The following is a 23,549-nucleotide window of genomic DNA, read 5'->3' on the forward strand; positions in this document are numbered from 1 at the left end:
AACTTTAAACCCAAAAAAACAAATGTAAATTTTGAGTTGCTTTTTCTTGGGTTTGAGTATAAGTTGAGGCGAAACTAAAATACAAACAAAAAAGCAAAAATAAAGAGGTATGAACACAAAGTGTTTTTCGTGCCTGAGCCACATTTCCATTGGTCAAGGCCTTTCTTCTCCAGAACTGTCTTTACTTGTCAAAGTTTGAACAGAATTGAAAGAATTCCCTCTCTAATATTTTGAAGAACATAAGATAAACATTGTAATTCCACAGAAACTTTCAAGGTAGAGGAGAAATTAATTAAGATGACCTGCTGCAAGTATGAATATATAAAATAGACATATGCACACACACACACACACACACACACACACACACACACACACACACACACACACACACACACACACACACACACACACACACACACACACACACACACACACTATATATACATACACAGTATATCTGTATAACAGAAGACACTTTCAAATTGTTCTGCTTTATTCTTCCTGTTGAAACAAAACAGCTTTATCTATTCCTGTGGAAAATATGTAACTCAAAGTACTGAAATAGGTAAGCTCAATCTATTTCTGCTTTACCCTGCTTAAATTAAGTTTAATTCCTCCTTTTTTCCCCAGAAATTCAGACTGTAGTCAGCATCACGTTAAATGTAACCATGAATGTAAAGTGATGTATTACTTAATCGGACTCAGTCATTAGCAGTTTGAAGGTTTATTTCTGGATTTAATGCCCTTGCTGGAATTGAATACACATATCACAGTGTGCAGTGTTGAAGAAGCTACTCTCAAAATTAGTAATAAAACAATTTAGCTGTTCAAGGATGTATATTAACCCATGTCAACACATCACAACCATAGTGAAGGCGGAGGAAGACTGCAGCAGTGAAGGGTCTCCTAACTTATTGCATTCCATGCCACTGATCTTAATCTATCAGGCATTGTATGGTAGCTGCCATGCATCGGCCTCCCCTCCTTAAAGTCATGCACAGTTGAACTCCATTGAGGGAATCCACCCTAACATCTTGGATGACCCACCAATAGACAACCCCGTGGAGAACATCATACTTGACTCAAGTGGTTGCTCTATGACTATGTTATCCTATGACAATAGTGTGGTAAACCATGTATATCTGTCTGGACACGCCCCTCTGCTGACTGCTCCTGTGGCTCCTCCGACAGACCCCTGGATAAAGGTGATTGTGTCACTGCTCCTCCCACAGTCCAGGGCAGTCATCCGGCATGGATGTTGCTAGTCATCCGGCATGGACATTTTACTGCTAATAAAAGCCTTTCAATACTTACTCTACTTCCAGTCTTTTGGAGTTATTGATAGTACATCAAATAGTAAGAATCTCTGGCCAATTACAAACCATCCACCAACATCACAATCAGAGGCAGATTACCATGAGAACAATCTTATTAGCTTCTTCTGGGAATTCATACACACAACCTACAACAAAGTTTTTTCTACATTAGAAAAGTCCATAATGCAAATAGTGTATTGTTAGTTATTACTATATATACACTATACTGTGTAAAAGTCTTAGGTCTATATATATATAGAGCTAGGATGCCTTAGACATTTGCGCAGTATTGTAGATATATGTACTGTATATTTGCACAGTGTATGTTAGAGTTACCTGGAGAGACTGATCAGCTCATACGTAAGGAAGTGGCTTGGTCTTCCCAGGTGCCTCAGCAGCATCGGGCTCTACGGCAAAGGAGTCCTGGAGCTATCCATTTCCAGTCTTTCAGAGGAGTACAAGTGCGCCAAAGTAGGACTGAAGATGATGTTAACAGAGGCGAGTGATCCATTTGTAGCACAAGCTGTCCTCATGCTGGATACTGGGAGGAAACGGACTCCATCAGAAGCAACCGAGCAAGCAAAGGCGGCACTCAAGCACACGGATGTCGTGGGCCGAGTGCCCCAAGGGAGGAGCGGTCTTGGCCTTGGGAACAGTACACCGGCCTGGAACAAGGCTGCTCCGTCTCAGGGACACAGGCTCATGACGCAGGAGGTACGTCAGCAGGAGGCGGCGAGGTGCGCAACGGCCGTCGCTCAGGCAGGGCAAGCGCAATGGATGAGATGGGAGGGAGTGGAGAGAGGAAAGATCTCCTGGAGAGAGCTGTGGGAGATTGAGACATTCAGAGTGAGCCTCACCATCAGGGCTGCCTACAGTGTCTTGCCGTCTCTCAGGAATCTCAGCCAGTGGTATGGAGAAGACCCCACATGCTCTCTCTGCCCGACTTCAGCAACACGAAAACACATTCTGGTGGGCTGCAAGACCGGCCTCACTCAAGGCCGTTACACCTGGCGGCACAACCAGGTGCTACGGTGTCTTGCTGCAGTGCTGGAAAGTCGGCAGACGAGCATCAACCCTCTCCTTCCCCCTTTATCCCGCTGGCCGCTAGCAGCATTTGTCCAGAAGGTGAGGGTAAAGTCAGACTTGCCACATCAAGACCAGACACCGGGTGGCTCGCCGGGGCACATGATTGGAAGATGGTGGCAGACTTAGGCCAGAGGCTCTGCTTTCCGACTGAAATCGCGGAAACCAACCTCAGACCAGACCTTGCGCTATGGTTGGCCTCACTCCATCTCGTTTACATCATCGAGCTTACAGTGCCCTGGGAGGATGCAGTGGAGGAGGCCTACGAGCGCGAGAAGCTGAGGTACGCTGAGCTTGCAGCTGACGTGCAGTAACGAGGCTGAAAAGCAAGGGTGCGACCGTCGAAGCAGGCTGCAGAGGATTTGTAGCCACATCAACATCAAGCCTACTCCGGGAGTTGGGAGGGTGAGGGAAGACACACCGACAAGCAGTCAAAGACCTCTCCAGAGCTGCTGAAAAGGGTAGTCGGTGGCTCTGGATGAAGAGAAAGGATTCCATCTGGGCTCCCAAATGAGTGAATGGCAATTAGGAGGTGAGTCTGGGACGCTGGGATTCACTGCTGAACCCTCTAGAGGTGTCGTGGGCCTATCAACGAAACACTGAGGAAAGAGGGCGCCCACTTGATAACCCAGAAGATGCCACCACTCACTCGGCTACCCCGCAGAGTCTGGGCAGCACGTCTCAACATGCAAATGAGGAATATTAACATCTAGTCCTACATAACATACCATAGAGATACCTGCTCAAAAATCCATTGCAATAGGGCACATCACCTGAGCATGATTTAAAAAATTAAGTGAAAAGAAAAAGAGATAGGTTCTTGTTTAGGAAGTTGAATTGACCCAAGAAACTGAACTTATCGTGTGCCTACTTACATCAGGCTGCAGCAAGGCAAAGGGGATCTGCTTGAGTAAGAACAGTGGGATAGGATATAATCACCTGCTCAAGTGAAGCTGGTTGTAGATCTGTCCAAGAAGACTAAATTTGCCAGATTCCAACTGAGAAATGACCCTGAAAGTGAATGGAAAGACAACCTAAGCTGACGCAACCCCAGCCAATTTTCACAAATGGTATGGGGAGCACAGCTGGCATCAAAGAGATGGCTGGTTTGCTTCTCATGTTTGTCATTCTAGGCTCAGTGTGAAGTTGGCAAAGGATGGTACAGCTGATCATCTAAGGTCAGTCTTGATATGTTTTGATTTAGCACATATGTAGCAAATACATTAAATAACAATTAATTTAAGCATTCAGTGACAATGAAGGTTACGAGTTGCTTTGAACCGGAAAGTTTCTTGAGTGCTTCAAAGACATTGTAATGAAGATTCACACACCTAAACAATTAAACTGGACTGAGTGGAGAAACAGAGAGTAGTGCCCTTGTTGACTGATTTTGCATCTGATATTTTGGATACAGTCCATAACCAATTGGCAGATTTTTCAGTTATAGTCTAGGCAACTCCAGCAAACCTGTTGTAGGCTATGCAAGAAAATAGGAAACAGCTGAATATTTTTTGAATAAAAGCTTACTTTTCCCTTTTAATCTTCACTTCCTTCCTGAGTGAGTTGATACTTATTCCTCCCAGATGTGTATTTTTCTCTATTTCAGTTACATAACTATCTTCAGCTCAGCCATTTTGCAGTAATTTTTTCCTTTTTTTACAGTAAAAGTTTTGATAACTTTTGTACTTGGACTGCATGTTAACAATGATTTAAAAAGCTTTGTGAGTTGAAGAATTTATTTTCACTCTTCTGATTTCTTTACTCTGTAAGAAAGCTTCTGTGGAGTTACAGTGTTTGTCTTAAGTTCTCCCAAATATTAGTGAGGCAGTTCTTTCAATTATTTTCAAACTTTGACAAATAATGACAGTTCTGGAGAAAAAAGGCCTTGACCAATGGAAATATGGCTCAGGAACGAAAGACTCTTTCTTTTCACTTTTTTTGTTTGTACTTAATTTTCACCTCAACTTATGCTCAAGAAATATTTCCTTTTACATTTACATTTGCTTTTTGAGTTTAAAGTTTCCAAATTAAATTGAACATAAACCCAAAGTTACATCAATTCCTAAACTTAAGTCAAAGGCTCCTTATGTGGGGTCCATGGATCCCTTGGTTAAAGGTATGGGTGCATAGCATAAAAAAAGGATGGGAACCTCTGTTTTAAGTAAAAGTTGATCTTTTTAATATTGATGTGGTGAGAGATTATGGAGAAACTGCCAAACCTCTTAACACTTTGGTTCTGCACTAAAATAAGGGGAAAAATGGAAAAATGGTGGTGAACCTGTTTGAGAGGATGTACCCAAAATGGCAATAAAAAATTCTGTAGCGTGCCATGGTAATTTTGTGACTAATGAACTTGTACCAATAATTATGAACTTACTTGAGGGAAAAGGATGTCCCTTTCCTTATTTATCTAAATTAATTGTTTTTCTATAATAAAAATATAATTAAGACAGAATGAAATAAATGAAGTATTTTAGAATACCTGCTCAAAAATTATTAATCTTCTAAAAGTGCAATTGAAAAAAATAACAATTTCTAAATAGTTAGTCCTGACGAAGGGTCTCGGCCTGAAACGTTGACAGCGCTTCTCCCTACAGATGCTGCCTGGCCTGCTGTGTTCTACCAGCATTTTGTGTGTGTTGTTGTTTGAATTGCCAGCATCTGCAGATTTCCTCATGTAATTTCTAAATAGTATCATTGTACCTCATATATAACAGGAAAAATGTAAACATGAATTTATAAGCTTTGATGCGGATTCATATAAGATCAAGGAAAAGAAAATAAACATACTTTATGAGATTCTTTAGTTGCTGCACTAACGATGATGAATATTTTATATCTGATGTGTATTTGGTTGCCTTCAGAGCTATGCTTGTGGCACTAGTTGTCATGGAAACTATTTTTGAAAGATTTACTTGTCGTGATATGTTCTCAGAACCATATAGATGGTGCCCAGTCAGCTTGAGATCTTTCCTGTGAAAAGATTTCACTGCTCTCAGGTCATAAAGAATCATTTGTTGTTTCCTTTGGCAGTAAAGATAATAATTAAGTATCTTTTTAGTATGGATGGGGTTATAGAATTGAAAGGTGGCACTGCATGCTGCACGCCAACAAAATTTTTACATGTTACATCTTGGGCACGTGTGCCTTAGGTTCACCACCCCATGCTAGATCCTAGTCGTCAGAGCCTATAACCTGGATTTTCTGACCCTGGTCCTCCCTCACTGATACTTACCGAATCCAGATGAGGGTAGTTTATTTTATTGGCTAAGGATGCCCCTGGCTCTAATTGTATGATATAAGGAATGATGTAGCCTCTAGTGGTGCATTCTGAAAACCCTACCCTTGAGAAGCTTGATATAATGTTTGATTGATTAATAATAATCACACTATAATAAACATCTTGAAACAATTATTTGAAACAAGTATTTCAGAAAGCAGAGCTTAATTAAATTTAAACCAGCACATTAAAATTAAATGATTAAAAGAATCAAGGCACCACTGTGCCCTTTGCCTCCTCATCCAGGGACAGTGAAGTGACCGGAGATTGATTTTGTGGTAAGTTTAAGCCAGCCAGGTTCTGAAAGGTGATTTCCAAATACTGGGCTTCAGTGGTTGACTCTCTGTACAGTTCAATGACACAGCTGACTCCCAAAGAGCATTGTAGAAGTCCCACTCATTCTTCCACTTAAGCAGTTAATCACTTCCATTTCTAATATATGTGGATCATTCTGAATTTACCAGGGAGATTTAGGTTAATTCCAACGATTTGGGTTGGTTTCAAGTTCAACTCCCTGAAGGAGTAATTATGAGGACGGTACTGGCTAAGATCCCCCTCTCAGTTTTCTGCATGTGCACTCTGAAGCATTCAGCCAACACCAAGCAGAATATACTGTAAATCTGTAGGCCACTTCTTCTAGGTACAGATGAAGAGTCTTGTCCTGAAATGTTGACTGTACAATTTCCTCCACAGATGCTGCCTGATCTGTTGTGTTCCTCCAGAACCTCCTGTGTTGCTCTAGGTTCCAGCATCTGCGGACTCTTTGGATGCATTCTTGTCTTTGGTCACTGTACATTCAAGGTGACACTTTCTCATTTGCTTTCGTCCATAAATCCCTGCATGATCACCAATTGGGAATAATCAGAGATATGAGAACCATGTGTCTACCTGAATTAATCTAAAATAAATGCTAGAGTTTGCATCAGAGATCTTGAAATGGACATGCATTAGTTTACTAGTGTAATAACAAGAGTAACCTGCTTATTTTAAACAAACCAAGAACTCAAGTGAAGTATGGGGAAAAGCACTGTCAATATTTCTCTGCTGTTGCCACCAGAAATAATGTGCATAAAAATAAGAGTAAGTGGAACGGCAACACAAATATGTTCATTGGTGAGTAAACAGAAGGGATAAAGGAATGAAGGAGAAAAAAAATCTAAAGATGATTGGGGAATGATAGAAAGAAAACTGAAGAAAAACTGAAAGGAAGAACTAAATGGTTATCTTTACCCCTGCAGTGCAATTTTACCCTTGAGTGTATTGTTAATCATGCAGCTAATTTTCATCTCTTTTCACATCTAAAGTTGGATTGTATTGGTTAACAGACTGTTCATATCTATCACTGATATGTGTCTTGCGACACTAAGAAATTTAGCTAATTTTGTTGACCAAGAACATTTGGTGTTATTTAATGAAATTTATTAAAGTTAAAATAATAATTTTGTCATCAATATTTCTTTCTTTGTCCCCTGATGCAATATGAAAACTCATTATGTGCACATAGAACTGAGCAGCACACAAAATGCTGGAGGAACTCAGCAGGTTTGGCAGTATCTATGGAGGGAAATAAACAGTTGACATTTCAGATATTTAGTGTGTTGTTCAAGATTTCCATCATCTGCAGAATCTCTTGTTTATAGAACTGAACTGTCTTCCTTAGTTGCAATTTAAATGCCGGGATTTTTGGAGACTCTCCAAGGAATTTCCAGGGAGCACATTGAATGTATTGTTACCACCGTTAGGTCATGTTAAGAGTGTATACTAACTGCAGAGTACCATGAGCTGATTAAACATTTGAAGCACATTGAAGCTTACAGTATTTAGTGCACATTTCAACCATACTCCAGAGTCCTGTAGTGCTGTCAGTCTATCTAAATGCCTGTGATTTTGCTGCAAGCAGGCTTTTCATTGTACTTGTGCTGTTCAAGGTCAACTCATTCAACCATACATATGTATACAGCTAAGTAAAACAAAGTTCCTATGGGACCAAGGTGCAAAACACAATATACATATCACATACAACACATAAAATAATATTACACAATAATATTAACAGATAATAAAATATTCTTTCAATGTACAAGATGACATATATATGACATATAGTTAAACAACAACAGTACAATGCTACTGACACTGTCATGTACTGGGTAGAAGAGGCTGTTCAGAAGCCTCACAGACTGGGGGAAGAAGTTGTTACCCAATCCAACAGTTCTTGTTTCTTTATAATGCGGTACCTCTTCTGTTTATGGTAGGAGGTTGAAGAGATTGTTGGATTGATGGGAAAGGGATTTGACAATGCTGCAGGCTCTGTGACCTCAGCATTTCTGGTACATGTCCTGGATGGGTGTGGGAAAGAGAGAGAGAGAGAGACTCCGATGATTCTCTCAGGAGTCCTCTCTATCCACTGCAGGGCCTTGCAGTCAGATGCATTGGAATTTCTGTACCAGCACATGATACAGCTGGTCAAGGCACTCTCAATGGTACTCCAGTAGAATGAGGTTATAATGGGGGCAGGGAGGCCTGCTCGCCTCAACCTCTACAGGCTGTTGTGCTTTCTTGACTAAAAGGACCTGGTAAGATTATCCTCGATGTGCCCTCTAAGATACTTGGTTCTCCTGACTTTCTCCATTGACGTGTGGTAGGGAGCGGTCAGCCTGCACCTTTCTGAAGTGCACAATTACCTTTCTCGGTTTGTCCTTGGCTCAATGGTCTCACCTTTATACCTCCTCTCTGTGTGCCAACTCACCATTGTTGCTGATGAGGCCAGCCACTGCTGTGTTATCAACAAACGTGATGATGTGGTTAGAGCTGGATCTAGCAGCACAGTCTTGTGGCAGCATTGTGAACATCAGTAGGCTGAGCATGCGGCTCTGGGGGTGCTGGTGGTCAGTGTGATGGAGCTGGAGATGTTGCAGCTGGCACGGACTGTCTGATGTCTCTCCGTCAGGAAATTCAGGATACAGTTACAGTGGTAAGTGTTGAGACCCAAAAAGGACAGTGTACCCACCCGCTTCTGAAGGATGATCATATTGAACGCTGAACTGAAGTCATTCTGATGTAGAAGACACCATTCTTCAAGTGACACAAGACTGAGTAGATGGCATGAGCTATTGCATCACTGGTAGACCAGTTTGGGTGATATACAAGCTGATAGGAAGCTAGTGTAGTGGGAAGGCAGGATTTGATGCAGTTCATGACCAGCTGCTCAATGCTCTTCATTATCATCGAGGTCAATGATACTAGATGGTTGTAGTTAAGGCAGATGATATTTTGGCTCTTGAGTACTGGGATGATGGTGGTGGGCTTGAAACCTGCAGGGATATTGGACTGTTTCAGAGAGATATTGAAGATGTCTGTGAGAAGATGGCGTGAAACTGGGCCCTACAGTCTCTCAACGCCCAACCAGGTATGTTGTCAGACCCAACACGAGGAAATCTGCAGATGCTGGAAATTCAAACAACACACACAAAATGCAGGTGGAACACAGCAGGCCAGGCAGCATCTATAGGGAGAAGACTGTCGATGTTTCGGGCCGAGACCCTTCATCAGGACTGATGTTTGTGTGTGATGTTGTCAGACCCTGCAGTTTCGTGTAGGCTGACGTTGATTAGGGTCATCCTCATAGCAGCTGTGGCCGCTCATTAAGGAGAAGTGGGTTCCATACCTTGCTGGTACAGTGTTTAGTGCATCAAACCGTAAGTAGAAGACAGTCAACCTATCAGGAAAAGAATTGTCACTGTCATTGATGTGCAGTGTAGTCTTATAGTCTGTTATAATCTGAATGCCCTGGCACTTTTGTCACGTATTCCTGGTATCACAGAAATGGCTGCAGTTTTTCTACGTTTAGTCCTGTTTCACCTCTCTGTTGGTGCAGGAAAGTGCACCTCTTGCTGACCTGAAAGCTGTCTTATCCTCTTATCTGAAGGCAGCATCTCATTCTTACAGCAGTGGCCAGACCTCTGCTATCAACCATGGCTTCTTATTGGCCCGAATGGTGATGCATTTAATGACAGTGACTTCCTGAATGCACTTCACCATATAACCAGTCACAGATCTTGCTTATTCATCAACAAGTATATGATGATCATAGGTAGATGCCTCCCTGAAAGCCAATAAACTCCTCTGGACTTCATTGATTAATCCCTGCAAATGGAAATTTGTGATTTCAACCACTAATAAGGAACTTGAGAAGCTGAATAAAAAGTCACCATATAGAACTTTTCTCAGCAGAATATGAAATGTATTAATAAGTTATTTATGATTTAAAATACAAGACTGTTGACTTTTTGTGCACTTTGCTTGGTAGATGAATCTAACAGAAAGTCAACATAAAAGGCACTTTGAGAAAGCATTGGTGAAGTGGGTTCAGTCAATAAGAAAGAAACATTGGGCTTATTGTCAGAAATAGCTTTTTTTCACAGCTTTGTTTAAGATCTGATGATGTAGGGAAATCTTCATGTTTTGTCTCAATCAGGTGTTCCCAACCTGGGGTCCATGGATCCCTTGGTTAATGGGAAGGCTCCATGGCATAAATGGTTGGGAACCCCTGGTCTAGATGGAGGAGTCAACATAAAGAAATATTACGGCTTCAGCAAAATCAGAGTTTAAAGCGTGTACATACAAGTCAGCTGTATGAGTATCCAGCATTCCTAATGGGTTTTTCCCCTTTTTTTGCAGTTAGTGGTTTTTTTTTATCTTAGTTGGGGTTCTCTTTTTTTTCCTTCTTTTCTTTAGATATAATTTTTTTTTCATTTTCATATATTACGATCAGCTTTTTTTTCTCCAGCTTTATTAATTGTATATATATTAATTTGTTAAAGTTTTGTATCATTTTATAGCTGTAGAAGATTATGTACCAATAAAAAGATTCTACAAATGAAAATGACAAATTCCTGAGACTCATTGGAAAAGGCCAGAACATAACGACAATTCAGCTGAAATTGGACAATCGGAACATATTACCTGGGAAAAACCTTGGCATTTTCTCATCAAATGGCATTCTCAGGTCACAACTGTAATAAGGAGAAGCTAACATTCCTGAGGTTTTCTAAGGCATTGGTGAGATCTCACTTTTGTATTGCGAACAATTTTGGGCCCCTTATCTAGGGAAGGATGTGCCGGCATTGGGGTGGATCCAGAGGAGGGTCAGACGAATGATCACAAGTATGAGGAGCACTTGATGGCTCTGGGCCTGTACTTGCTGAAGTTTAGAAGAATGAAGGGGGGGGTGGGGGAGCCTAACTGAAACCTGCTGAATATTGAAAGCCCTAGTTAGAGTGGATGTGGAGAGGGTACTTCTTGTACTGGTTGAGTCTCAGACCACAGCCACAGAATAGACGGGCATCCTTTAAGTGCAGAGATGAGGGGGCATTTCTTCTGTCAGAGATGGTGAATCTACGGAATTCAATGCCACAGCTAACAGTGGAGGCCAAGTAATTTGGTACATTTAACCTGGGGGTTGATAGGTTCTTGATCAGCAAGGCTGTCTGTTACGGTACGGTCCGGAGCCCGCATTCCAGGGCTTCATCCGGTCCGTGGACTCCGGGTATTGTAGCCGTCTCTCCTGTCACCCTTAAGCCCAAATAGGATTAACTTGGCTTAAGGAGGCACACCTGATGCCTATCAGCTGGCAGGTGTATATAAGGGGCTCTGGGATTGCATCTAATTGGGGTGTCTGTTGTTGGTTGTTCTGCACCTGCTGTTCTGTCTGGTTTGCCTGGCAACCCTGTTTTGACCCTGGCTTGGAGTACCCACTGTTAATCATCTAGTTCTGTAAGTCTGTTCTTGTAGTCATCCTGGACTGAGCTCCCTTCTGATCCCTTGCTTCTGTTGGGTAAGCAGGCTGGACTGCTGTTGCCCAGTGGGGTCTCTGACCCTTTCCTACCCCTCTCTTCTGATGGGTTGTGCCCTGCAACCTGCCCAGGTGCTCTGTCGTTTGCCCAGGCCCCTGTGTTCCTGCCTGGGAGGTGGCCCTGCCCAGGAGCTATGTGGTCTGCCCTGAGGACTCTGACCATTTCCTACCCCTTGCTTCTGATGGGTTGTGCCCTGCATCCTGCCCAGGTGCCCTGTGACCTGCCCAGGCCCTTGATTTCCTGCCTGGGAGGCTGGGCCCTGCCCAGAAGTAATATGGCCTGCCCAGGGGGCTATCCTCCCAGCATTCCTTGTCCCATAGACCCATCCTTTAGCCTAGCCAAGGTCCTGCCTTCACCATGAACTCCAGGGTCCTGCCTTTGCCATGAACTCTCTGAACCCCAGGATCACTGTTGCATGCCATAGTCTCCCCATCTTGTTCTATCCTTTAGTTGTTCCTGTCCTGCCCCTAGTACTTCAGTGCCTGTGTCCTGCATTTGGGTCCAGTCTCCTCGTCCCCTTGCGACACTGTCAAATGTTCCAGAGAGAATGCAGGAGAATGGTGTTGAGAAGGTTAATAAACCAGCCATGATGGAATAGCAGACCAGACACATTAATAAATTACCTCTGCAACCTCATTATGGGATGAATGTGGAAGCTTTAGAGAGGGTTCAGAGGAAATTTACCAGGATGCTTCCTAGATTAGAGAGCCTGTTTTATAAGCAAAGGCTGAGGAAGCTTGGGATTTTTTTCCTTTGGAGCAAAAGAGGATGAGTGGAGCTCTGATAGAGGTATATAAGGTAAGTGGCATAGATAGATCAACAGCCAGCAATTGTTTCCAGAGACAGCAATGGCTAATATGAGAAGGGCATAATTTTAAGCTGTTTGGAGGAAAGTATAGGGGTATGTGTCAGAGGCAGGATTTTTTACACTGAGTGGTAACTGCATGGAACACACTACCAAAGGTGATGGCAGAGGCAGATACATTGGGGTCATTTAAGAGTCATAGATAGGCATATGGATGAAGTAAATGAAGGGTTACGTGGGAGGAGAGAGTTAGATTAATCTTAGAGCAGTTGGAAAAAGTCAAAACAATATTGTGGGCCTGTACTGTTCTATGTTATAACAGTTAGGAAAAAGGCAAACCAATCAACGAAACAAATGCTATTGAATAAATTTACAGCTCTGTGCAAAAGTCTTAGGTATGTATATAAGCTAGGGTTTGCCTTGTATATTTTCATGTACAGTAGTATTTTCATGTGTTACACTATACTGTTGCCACAAAAGGAAAAAACAAGTTTTGTGATATATGTGAGTGATGATAAACCTGATTTTGATATGGGCCTCTATTGTGGACTGAGAGTGGGAAGGGGGCAGGGAGAGGGGAATCATGGTTGGAAGAAGGGGAAGGGAGGGAGCGGGAAGCACCAGTGAGACATCTGTAATGACCAATTGTTTGGAATCAAGTGACCTTGCCTGGAGACTCTCAGCAAAGTGTATCTGCACACTTGCCACCACCCCACTCCTGGCACTTCTTCTCTGACGCCTGTCCCACATCCCTCTTGCACTGCTCCACCCTCACCATTTCCAACATCTTTGGTTCCTGCCAGATTTATATTTTCTTTCTGCTTCATGTTCCATGTTCACATGTTCCTAGGCATCCTAACTGTAAATAGTATATGTGCTCAAGACTTTTGCTCAGTACTATATAAACAATAAATATGAAGTGAGGTTTGTTCTGAGCTTTTGGTGCACTTTAATGTGTTATCTTTTGCATCATCTGTGTTCTTGCATCTTCTTCAGTTCCTGGATAACTATGCTGACTTACAGGGTAATCTTTCCTACTAACAGCTTACAGGATTGCTGAACAGCAAATTGCAGCTCGGGTATAAAAAAAAATCCGCAAGATCTTTTACGTAGAAGAAGCAGGGGGTCAGAATAGGCATCAAGCAAGTGTGAGAAGTGAAGTGGACCAGGATGAAAGGCTTTGGACCATTTGTATTCTTTGGTGTACAAAGCCTGTTGTAAATCTAGTCAAGAAGAAAAGAAGTGCTTACGAAAGGTTCAAAAAACTAGGTAATGATAGAGAGCGAGAAGATTATAAGGCGAGCAGGAAAGAGCCTAAGAATGAAATTAGGAGAGCCAGAAGGGGCCACGAGAAGGCCTTGGTGGACAACCCAAGGAATTCTACAAGTATGTGGAGAGCAAGAGGATAAGATGTGAGAGAATAGGACCAATCAAGTGTGACAGTGGAGAAATGTGCATCGAACTGGAGGAGATAGTAGAGGTACTTACTGAATACATTGCTTCGGTATTCACTACGAAAAAGGATCTTGGCGATTGTAGGGATGATTTACAATGGATTGAAAAGCTTGAGCATATATATATATTAAGGAAGTGGATTTGCTGGAGCTTTGAAAAGCATCGAGTTGGATAAGTCACTGGGACCGGATGAGATGTACCACAGGCTACTGTGGGAGGCGAAGGAGGAGATTGCTGTGCCTCTGGCGATGATCTTTGCATCTCCTTCTAGCTTAGGCCACAAACTTATCAATCACCCCTGCTGTGGACACTATCTGGAGGTACACGATCTGTATGCTCCATGACTGCTGGACTAAGTGTGTAAATGTAGGAGGGGAATATGTTGAAAAATAAATGTGCTAGGTTTTCTAAAATTGACTCCTCCTACCTTAGCCACGAATCTATCAGTCACCCCTCATAACTAGCCTGAATTTGGATGTCATTGAATCAACACCTGTGGGAAGCTGACAGCAGTAAATTAAGAGCCCTTATTATAGTCAGGGTTATCAACTTTGTTAGATACATTCCTGGCACTTTTAACACAGGACCTTTTGTGAAATATTTCATACTTTTAATTAATATTTATTAAAGTGAGTGCAAAATATGTATCCGTGACTAACTGAGGAGATTAACAGTGGCATCAAACTGAAAAGGAAAGTCTTTAGAGGTTGTCAAATGATGAAGAGGCAGGAAGACTTGGAAAGTTTTTGAAACTAGCTGCAAAAACTGATGAGGAAGTGCAAATATTGGCTCTGTTTCTGGCTGTTTGAGGAAATAGTATACAGGTCATCCTCAACTTATGAGCACTTGATTCAAACACTTGACTTTCATCAGTCATGGACGTGACTGAGAATTTGGAAGACTGATGGGATGGATTTGTTGGTTGCTATGGGGCTGCCAAAAACTTTTGCTACAGAGAAACTTAGTTCACGCCGCATTTCTGAACTGCAAACAATCTGAGTTTACAGAAATTGAATCCTGTCATAACCTGGAAAGGCGATATGCCCAGGAATAAGGTTAAACAAATATTTTGTACCTTGGTCTTGCAGTCAAAGGCACAGATAACTTATCAGAAATCATGACCCCATACTTGACCCCATACTTGAACCCATGTCTAGGAAAGTACGTGCTAGCATTGGAGAGCTTCCAGTGGAAGTTTACATGAATGATCTCGGGAATGAAAGAGTTAATGTATGAATAAATATTTGATGGCCTGTTCTCACTGGAGTTTAGAAGAATGAGGGAGGGATTTCATTGGGAATATTTAAAGCAAAGATTGATAGGTTCTTAATCAGTAAGGGCATTAAAGGTTACAGGGAGAAAGCAAGGGAATGGGGTTGAGAGGGAAAATAGATCAGTCATGGTTAAATGGGAGAGTACACCCAATGGACTGAATGGCCTAATTCTGCTTGTGCCCTTATGAGAATTATCCAAGTGACTGGTAGACTTAAGCAGATGAAATTCTAGCAAAGAATAAGTAGTTGGAAAATTAGTGAGACTAAAAGTTAACAATATTTGAATCTGATGCATATGTCCTAGAACTTTAAAAGAAGTGATTGCAGAGTTTAAGGATGCTTCCAGAATTCTCTAAATCTCTGCAGATTAAAAAAGAGCAATATTGCAAGATAATAATAGCATTCAAGCATGGATAGAGGGATATAATAATGAATTTTACATCAGGTCATCTAGGATTAATTATTGAGAAAATGCTGGTGTCCACTATTAAGGAGATGGTCACACGGCATTTAGAAAATCATAATACGATTACATACTGTCATAAGGTATGGTTTTATGACAGAGAAATCTTGCTTGATAACACTAGTAATATTTTCTGACAATGTAACTAGCAGGCTAAGTAAAGGGAACCAGTAGATGTAATGTCCTTGGAAATATGAACAGTTTATGCCTCTGCTGCTAATTCTCCCAGACAGAAAATGTTCCAAAAACAAATGGCTATTATTGCACCATGTCTGCCAGTTTGCCATGAATCCCCAAACATTTGTTTATTTCTTGATATCACTTTCCTGTAGAATTGTACAAATTGAAGCAACCATTAAAAGTATCAGACACATAGAATAATAGCAAATGACAAAGGAATTGAGCCAGCAACCTGAAACTAGTTGATTTCATTTCATAGCGTGTCACACCAGACAGTCAGCGATTCTTGTCTGGCACGTGGTGTCAGGATTGGTCTCCTTTCGGCTTAACCGGGTCACGGTATGGACGTTCCTGAGTCGACCCTTGTTTTTCATGAGGCCGAGTGGCTAGCTCGATGCTCAACCTGGCACGGATGGAAAGCGTGCTCGGGGGCGGGTGGGGGGCGTCCAACTGGGTTCGAACTTGGTAGCCTTCGCTTCTGAAGTCCAGAGCTGATGCCGCTGTGCCACCAGCCTGCATTTTTGGTGATTCATAGTGGCAGGGTCTGGGTTCTTTCTGATTCTTAATAAAACCATAAAACATAGGAGTAGTACTGGGCCATTCGACTCATCAAGTCTGTTCCACTGTTCCATCATGGCTGATTTATTATCCCTCTCAACCCCATTCTCCTGTCTTTCCCCGTTAATCTTTGATGCCCTTACTAATCAAGAACCTATCATTCTCCACCTTAATGCACCCAATGACTCAGCCTTCATCCTTCATGTGTTTTCAGCATTGCAAAGATAAAGTAAGTCTACAGCTCTGGCAGTGTTGGCATCAAGTCAGTATCGCACAGTGTGCTCTCTCTGTGTACTTCTCTAGACAGTGTCTAGTTGGGTAAGTGTTTTACCAAAATAACTCCTGGCAATGCCTGCAGCAGAAGTCTATGCTCTCAGATCAGTGATGAAAGAATTAAAACCAGCAAGTACTAAATGTCCATATTAAATTAAATACACTGAAAATGCTCACCAAGCCAAGCAGCATCTGTGCTAAGAAAAAAATTATTTAAAAAAATGTGTTGGTTTTCTTACCTTTTGTTAGAATCAACCAGTTCCCATTTTAAAAAAAACTATAAATGCACTATAAACTATAAATATATATGTCTGAATTTGCTGAATCCATTGCTGAATTGTATTGAGTTAGTCCAGATGAGGGGTGTCAACCCGAAACTTCACCTGTCCACTTTCCTCAATAGATGCTGCTTGACTCAATGAGTTAGCCCAGCCTCTTTGTGCATTGCTCCAGGTTTCCAGCATCTGCAGTCCCTCTTTTGAAGTCATTGCTACGTATTAAGGGTCGCTATGGTGTACTCTGTTGGAAGATGAGATACTGTACCTTGAGATTTCTTGGAACAGTGGCCGAAGTTCAGAATGGGAGAGAGACTGACATTTAAAGTGGCAGGAAGCTTTGGGGGTCAAGGTTTGTCATAGATGTTTCTAGACCTGCTAAGTATTTCTAGCACACTTTTTTTTTAACATGGGTAGTGTCTTGGTTCCCAAAATGGCACCTGTGCCACTCATTGTCATTCATATACAGCTGGTCGTACTACATCGATTGCTTTTTGTAGCGTGGTTGCTACGAGGAAATTGGGTTTTGTGTCTGCCTGCATAGCAGTCACAATGTTTCATAAATATTTCACTGCCGGTAAAGTACCTTGATTTCTCCTGAAAATATGAATGGCATCATGTAACATTTTATCTTCTCTCATTTAAATGGTCTCTGGGTAGCAAAGCAATGCAAAGCGAAACTGTTTTTTACTTAATACCGGATTGTAAATGATTCATATTTGACCAGCTGCCCTTGCTTTAGCTGGATAGTTCCATGGTCCCACAGGTTCACAAGCTTTAATGTTCTGCACCATTTGAATAGCTATGCAAGTACTTATTTCAAAAATGCAGGACTAATGGAAACTGAAAAAAAAAGAACATTCCCAGAAATCTCGGTTTTTAGTTGAGCTAATGAGACTCATATTGAATCATCAATTCAAACAGATGGTAGAAATATGCCTGCCTCAGTATTTCAGTCAGATCACTGTAAAAACAGTGAGTACTTTCCATAGACAAGCATTTTTATAGAAATAAAGTAAAATATTTAGAGGTTACACAAAGTTCATCTATTTGAATAAGTGGTTTGAATTTATCATAATTGAAATTCTAATGAGCTTACATAGATATCAAAGTTCAAAGCTCAAAATAAATTTATTATCAAATACACAAATATCACCATATAAAATCCAGAGATTCCCCTTCCTGTGAGCAATCACATTAAATACAAGAAACACAATAGAATTAATAAGAAAAACACACACAATAGAGCGGACAACAAAATAGCAAAATGTGAAAATACAAAAAGAAAGAGAAAATAAAGATATAATAATAATAAAAAATAAGCAATAACTATCCAGAACATGAGATGAAAAGTGCTTGAAAGTGGGAACAGTTCAGTGATGGGGCAAGTGAAGTTAAGTAATCTGCTCTGGTTCAAGGGCCTGATGGTTAAAGTGTAATTACTCTTCCTGAACCTGGTGGTGAGGGTCCTGAGGATCCTCTACCTTCTTCCTGATGGCAGTAGTGAGAAGGGAGCATAATCTGTGTGGTGGGGGCCCCTGACGATGGATGCTGCCTTGCTAAGACAACGCTCCATATAGATGTCCTCAATGGCGGGGAGGGCTTTACCCATGATGCACTGGGCCATATCCATTACCTTTCGTAGGCTTTTCCATACAAGGACATTGGTGCTCTCATACCAGGCTGTGATGCAACCAGTCAGTTTACTCTCCACTACACATGTATAGAAGTTTGTCATGGTATTAGATTTCGTGCTGAATATATGCAATCTTCTAAGAAGGTAGAGGCACTGCCATGCTCTCCTCATAATGGTGCACACATGCTGGACCCAGGAAACATCCTCTGAAAAGATAACACTGAGGAATTTATAGTTGTTGACCCTCTCCCTAAACATCTCTCAGATACTTAGTTTTGTTTATTAGTATTCATTGCATATCTGTTTATTATTAATTATATACAAAAGCAATACGTTTTTAAATACTGATGTTCCACAGTAAGATAATTGATATTTATTACAATACATTGTCAGTGATAATAAAAATGAATCGGAATCTGTTTCTGATTCAATAGCTACATTTATTCAGTCGCATGAATGCAAGAGACCAACCCAGGTCTTAAATGTGAGTGACAAGGTAGAATTAAGTTTGGAAATGTGATCAAAATTTTGGTGAGATTGAAACTCCTTTGAGTTTGACCAGGGCTTCTCATTAATAATGAGCTGAAAGGGATTGTATTAGGAACTAGATTGAAAGAGGCATTCAGGACTAAATAAAGGGCAGGTTGTAAAGACAGAGACTGGACTAAAACCAGTGAGGGATTATTTCAGTTTAGCTTTGAGTTTTGAGCTGAGGACAAGGGAAGGATATGACAGCAGGCAATAGATGGAAAGTAATATGTGGAACAGTTATGAGAGATTAATTAGGTTTGTGCTATGTTTTGTAATTCCAAAACATAAAATTAATTGCAAGAAAAACAAGGGAGACTGTGAGATGCATGTATCTTCATTTTCACTTTAAGTGAGGCACGCACACATGACGTGGTAGGGTGATGCCATATGCCATTCACATGCTGTTACTTATAACCTGTAATGAATTATTTAAATACTTAATCAAATAATGTTTATAATATTATCCAAATACTGCAGAAATATTAAATACACAACAGTTTGTACTTAATATTATCCCAGTTTGATGAATTATTCATGAGCATCTAGCCAGAAAGCCTATAGCCTAGCCTGAAAAAGGTTGTCACATATATATCTCAGGAGGGTCTCAGTATGAACTGTTGGCTCTTCATTCCTCTCCATAGATGTTGCCTGACCTGCTGAGTTCCTCTATCATTTTGTACTTGTTACTCCAGATATGCAGCATCTGCAGGATCTCTTGTGCTTCTCCAAGGATTATCTCCTCCTTTTATATTTATCCTTTTTCTCCTCTCCCTCATCCTCCTTCCATTCTTGGCCCTCCTCCTGCCTGACAACTCCTCGCTACATAGCTAGTGGCACGGGCTGAGTCCTCATACCTGCAGCTTTGATTAGCCTATAGCAGACCACCATGGGTGTTGCCATGAGACCTTGTCTCATAAAGTCATCCAGCATAGGACAGGTCCTTCAGCTCACTGCTTCTGTGCTGATCATCAGGCACTCATTCAAACACATTCTGTTTATCAGTAACATTAACACAAGAGCTTCTGCAGATGCTGAAAACCCAGAACAAAACACAAAACACTGAAGGAACTCAGCAGGTCAGGCAGCATCAATGGAGGAGTCTCGGCCCGTAATGTCAACTGTTTATTTCCCTCTTTAGATGCTACCTTATTTATTGAGTTCCTCTGGCATTTTGTACATTGCTCATTAGATTTGGCTTCTTGCTTCTCCATCAATCACTATCATACACCAGCTAAGCTCACCTGCTGCCCACCAGCACCAAGGACACCATTAGCCTATTGACCAGAACCTCTCTGCCATGTGGGAGGAAGACAGGGAAAGGCATACTGTCTTATCCAATGTGTATACTCCACACAGGCAACACTGAAGATCAGGTTGGAACTTGGGTCTCTGATGTTTTGTTGCAGCAATAGGAGAAGCTGCATCAATGTGCTGTCATCGGGAGATGTAATTTATCAAAGCATGTATATGTCTCCATGTACTACCCTTGATTTATTGTCCTGGAAGCCTTCATGGTAGATAACAAGAAGTACAATCAAATCAATGAAAAGCTACACACACACACAAAGACTGACAAGCAACCAATGTGCAAAAGAAGATAAATTGTGCAAATACAAGAAACAAATAATCGTAATAATAAGAAGAATAAATAATACCAAGAACACGAGTTGGAAGTGAGTCCATCGGTTGTGTTCAAAGATCAGTTCAGTGTTGTGGTGATTGAAATTGCCCGCTCTGGTTCAGGAGTCTAATGAATGAAAGCAATAACTGTTCTTGAACCAGGTGGATTGGGACCTAAGGCTCCCCTACCTCCTTCATGATATTAGGAGCAAGACGAGAGCATGGCTTAGATGATGGGAGTCTTTGGTGATGAATGCTGCTTACTTGTGCCACCATTTTTTTGTAGATGTGCTCAACGCTGTAGAATCATTGTTTCACAATGATGCGAATGATCTTCTCTGTGAGAAACTTGTCCTGTGTTGTTTGTATTTTTTCCACCTGTGCATGAGTTGGCTACTGAAGTCATGAATTATTCCATCAAGAGAAGTTACTATTTGGTGGATTCAGTGTATATGACACACAAACTCTCACAAAGTAAAGGCAGTACAATTTCTACTAAATTATGAAGTTTTAAGGGAAAAGGTGTAATGTACTCTCTGAACCTGTGCAGCGAGCCAGAACGTTTGTCTCTTGAGGTTTCAAAAATGCTTTATTTAGTTAATTGTTGTTTATCTTGTATCATTAATTGTTTCACCTTGTTCAGTTTACTTTGATAGGCTTGGGGATTTTAGGTCACCTGTACTATTCGAGCAGACGGTGTTTAGTGCTTATTGTGGGGTCCTGGTTTTGGAGAAAGTTTTGTCTTGCAATGTCACTTAGTTGAACCATTGATGTCTAATTTGAATTCCTATGTATAAATTCTGTTTGCTGTTTCTACATGGGATTCTGTTGTAACCCCATACTAGTGTTCAGTCATTCATTGCTAGTGCGCACCGTGACAAAATGTAGGGTTAGGTACGGGAGAAATACAAAGAGATCTAGGAGTCCTTGTTCATCAGTCACTGAAGGTGAATGAGCAAGTGCAGCAGGCAGTGAAGAAGGCTAATGGAATGTTGGCTTTTATTACAAAGGGAATTGAGTACAAGAGCAAGGAAATTATTTTACATTTGTACAGGGCCCTGGTGAGACCACACCTGGAGTATTGTGTACAGTTTTGGTCTCCAGGGTTAAGGAAGAACATCCTGGCTATAGAGGAAGTGCAGCGTAGATTCACAAGGTTAATTCCTGGGATGTCCCGACTGTCTTACGCAGAGAGGTTAGAGAGACTGGGCTTGTACACGCTGGAATTAAGGAGATTGAGAGGGGATCTGTTTGCAACATATAAGATTATTAAGGGATTGGACAAGATAGAGGCAGGAAATATGTTCCAGATGCTGGGAGAGTCCAGTACCAGAGGGCATGGTTTAAGAATAAGGGGTAGGTCATTTAGAACAGAGTTAAGGAAAAACTTCTTCTCCCAGAGAGTTGTGGAGGTCTGGAATGCACTGCCTCGGAAGGCAGTGGAGGCCAATTCTCTGGATGCTTTCAAGAAGGAGCTAGATAGGTATCTTATGGATAGGGGAATCAAGGGATATGGGGACAAGGCAGGAACCGGGTATTGATAGTAGATGATCAGCCATGATCTCAGAAAGGCGGTGCAGGCTTGAAGGGCCAAATAGTCTACTTCTGCACCTATTGTCTATTGTCTAAAATGTCAGCTGGAGCATTGAGGACCAATAAGGCAGAACTTGCATCAACTTCCCAAATCAATGTCGACAATCTGCTTATATAGTGTGCCTCAAATTGCTTATGCATGTTTGCAAGTTACTTTGGAACTAATTTAATGTCTGGTTACATGCATTAGAAAACTAAATATTGCCCTCTTAAACTCTACCGGCCTTCCTTCTCTGATAACAGATTCCCTTGTTACAGAAGTTACATGGCTCACTGACTGTATTTCAATGGATTCTGCTTTCATTACAGAATCATAGTACACTACAGCAAAGAAACAGGCTCTTTGGTCTATCTATTTCATGTTGAACTACTACGCTGCCTGGTCCCATCGTCCTGCACCCGGACCATAGCCCTCTGTAACCCTCCCATTCAAGCACCTATGCAAATTTTTCTTAAATGTTGACATCGAACCCACGTCTACCATTTCTGCTGAAATTATTCTCAGAGCCTTTCTTAAACAATGGAACCCTTCCGACCAATGTAATTGGTAGCAATGTTGACCATTACTGAAGATGAAAGGTATTTGCTTCCCATACAATTCTACAGCTTGTTTGCCCTGATGCCTGCACTTGCGCATGGCCTCCCTTTTTGCAAATGCCCTTTTTTTGTGCTCTCGCACACTTTTTCTTCCATAATCTCAGGACAAATACTGATAACACTTTTATTTGCTTATTACCTGTGGTTTGTTTTTGCATGTTGAGTTTACTTATGAAGCAACATCAGTTGGGATTTGTGCTCCAAAAGGAGCTAAATATATAATGTTACTATGCTGACTGCCAGTACGCAGGTTATACTGCATTCGATGACCAAATACTGCTGCAGCCTGAATCTTGGCCAAGTAGATAATAAAAAAAATTTCATTGATTTAATGTACAGGGAAGATTTAAAGGCAAGCCTAGCCAGGCAAAGGCATCACAATTTATACTGTCGTTTTTAAATCTGGAAGAATTTTGCAAGATGCTAATCCAGATTATACTGTTCCTTGATAACAAATCAAAATGAGGTTTAAAGAACAGCATTAAATATCAAAATAATTACATTCCAATCCTTCTGGGATAACATTTGGGGGCTGCTATAATGGAATTTATGATTAAAGACAAAATGCCATTATACTGTCAGAGAAATAGACTATTGTACTGACATCTTTATTCCGGTTAACCCTTGCACTGAATCTTCGCTGTAACGCTAAGATTTAAAATGAAAATCCCTTTCACAGCCATTTCATATTGCAGCCCATCAGTGTTAGTTTTCTGTCACAACCTGGATTGGCTTGGATAAGTTGGGCTGAA

Source organism: Hemitrygon akajei, chromosome 15 (genome assembly GCF_048418815.1).
Source record: "Hemitrygon akajei chromosome 15, sHemAka1.3, whole genome shotgun sequence".
In the NCBI taxonomy this organism is placed as follows: domain Eukaryota; kingdom Metazoa; phylum Chordata; class Chondrichthyes; order Myliobatiformes; family Dasyatidae; genus Hemitrygon; species Hemitrygon akajei.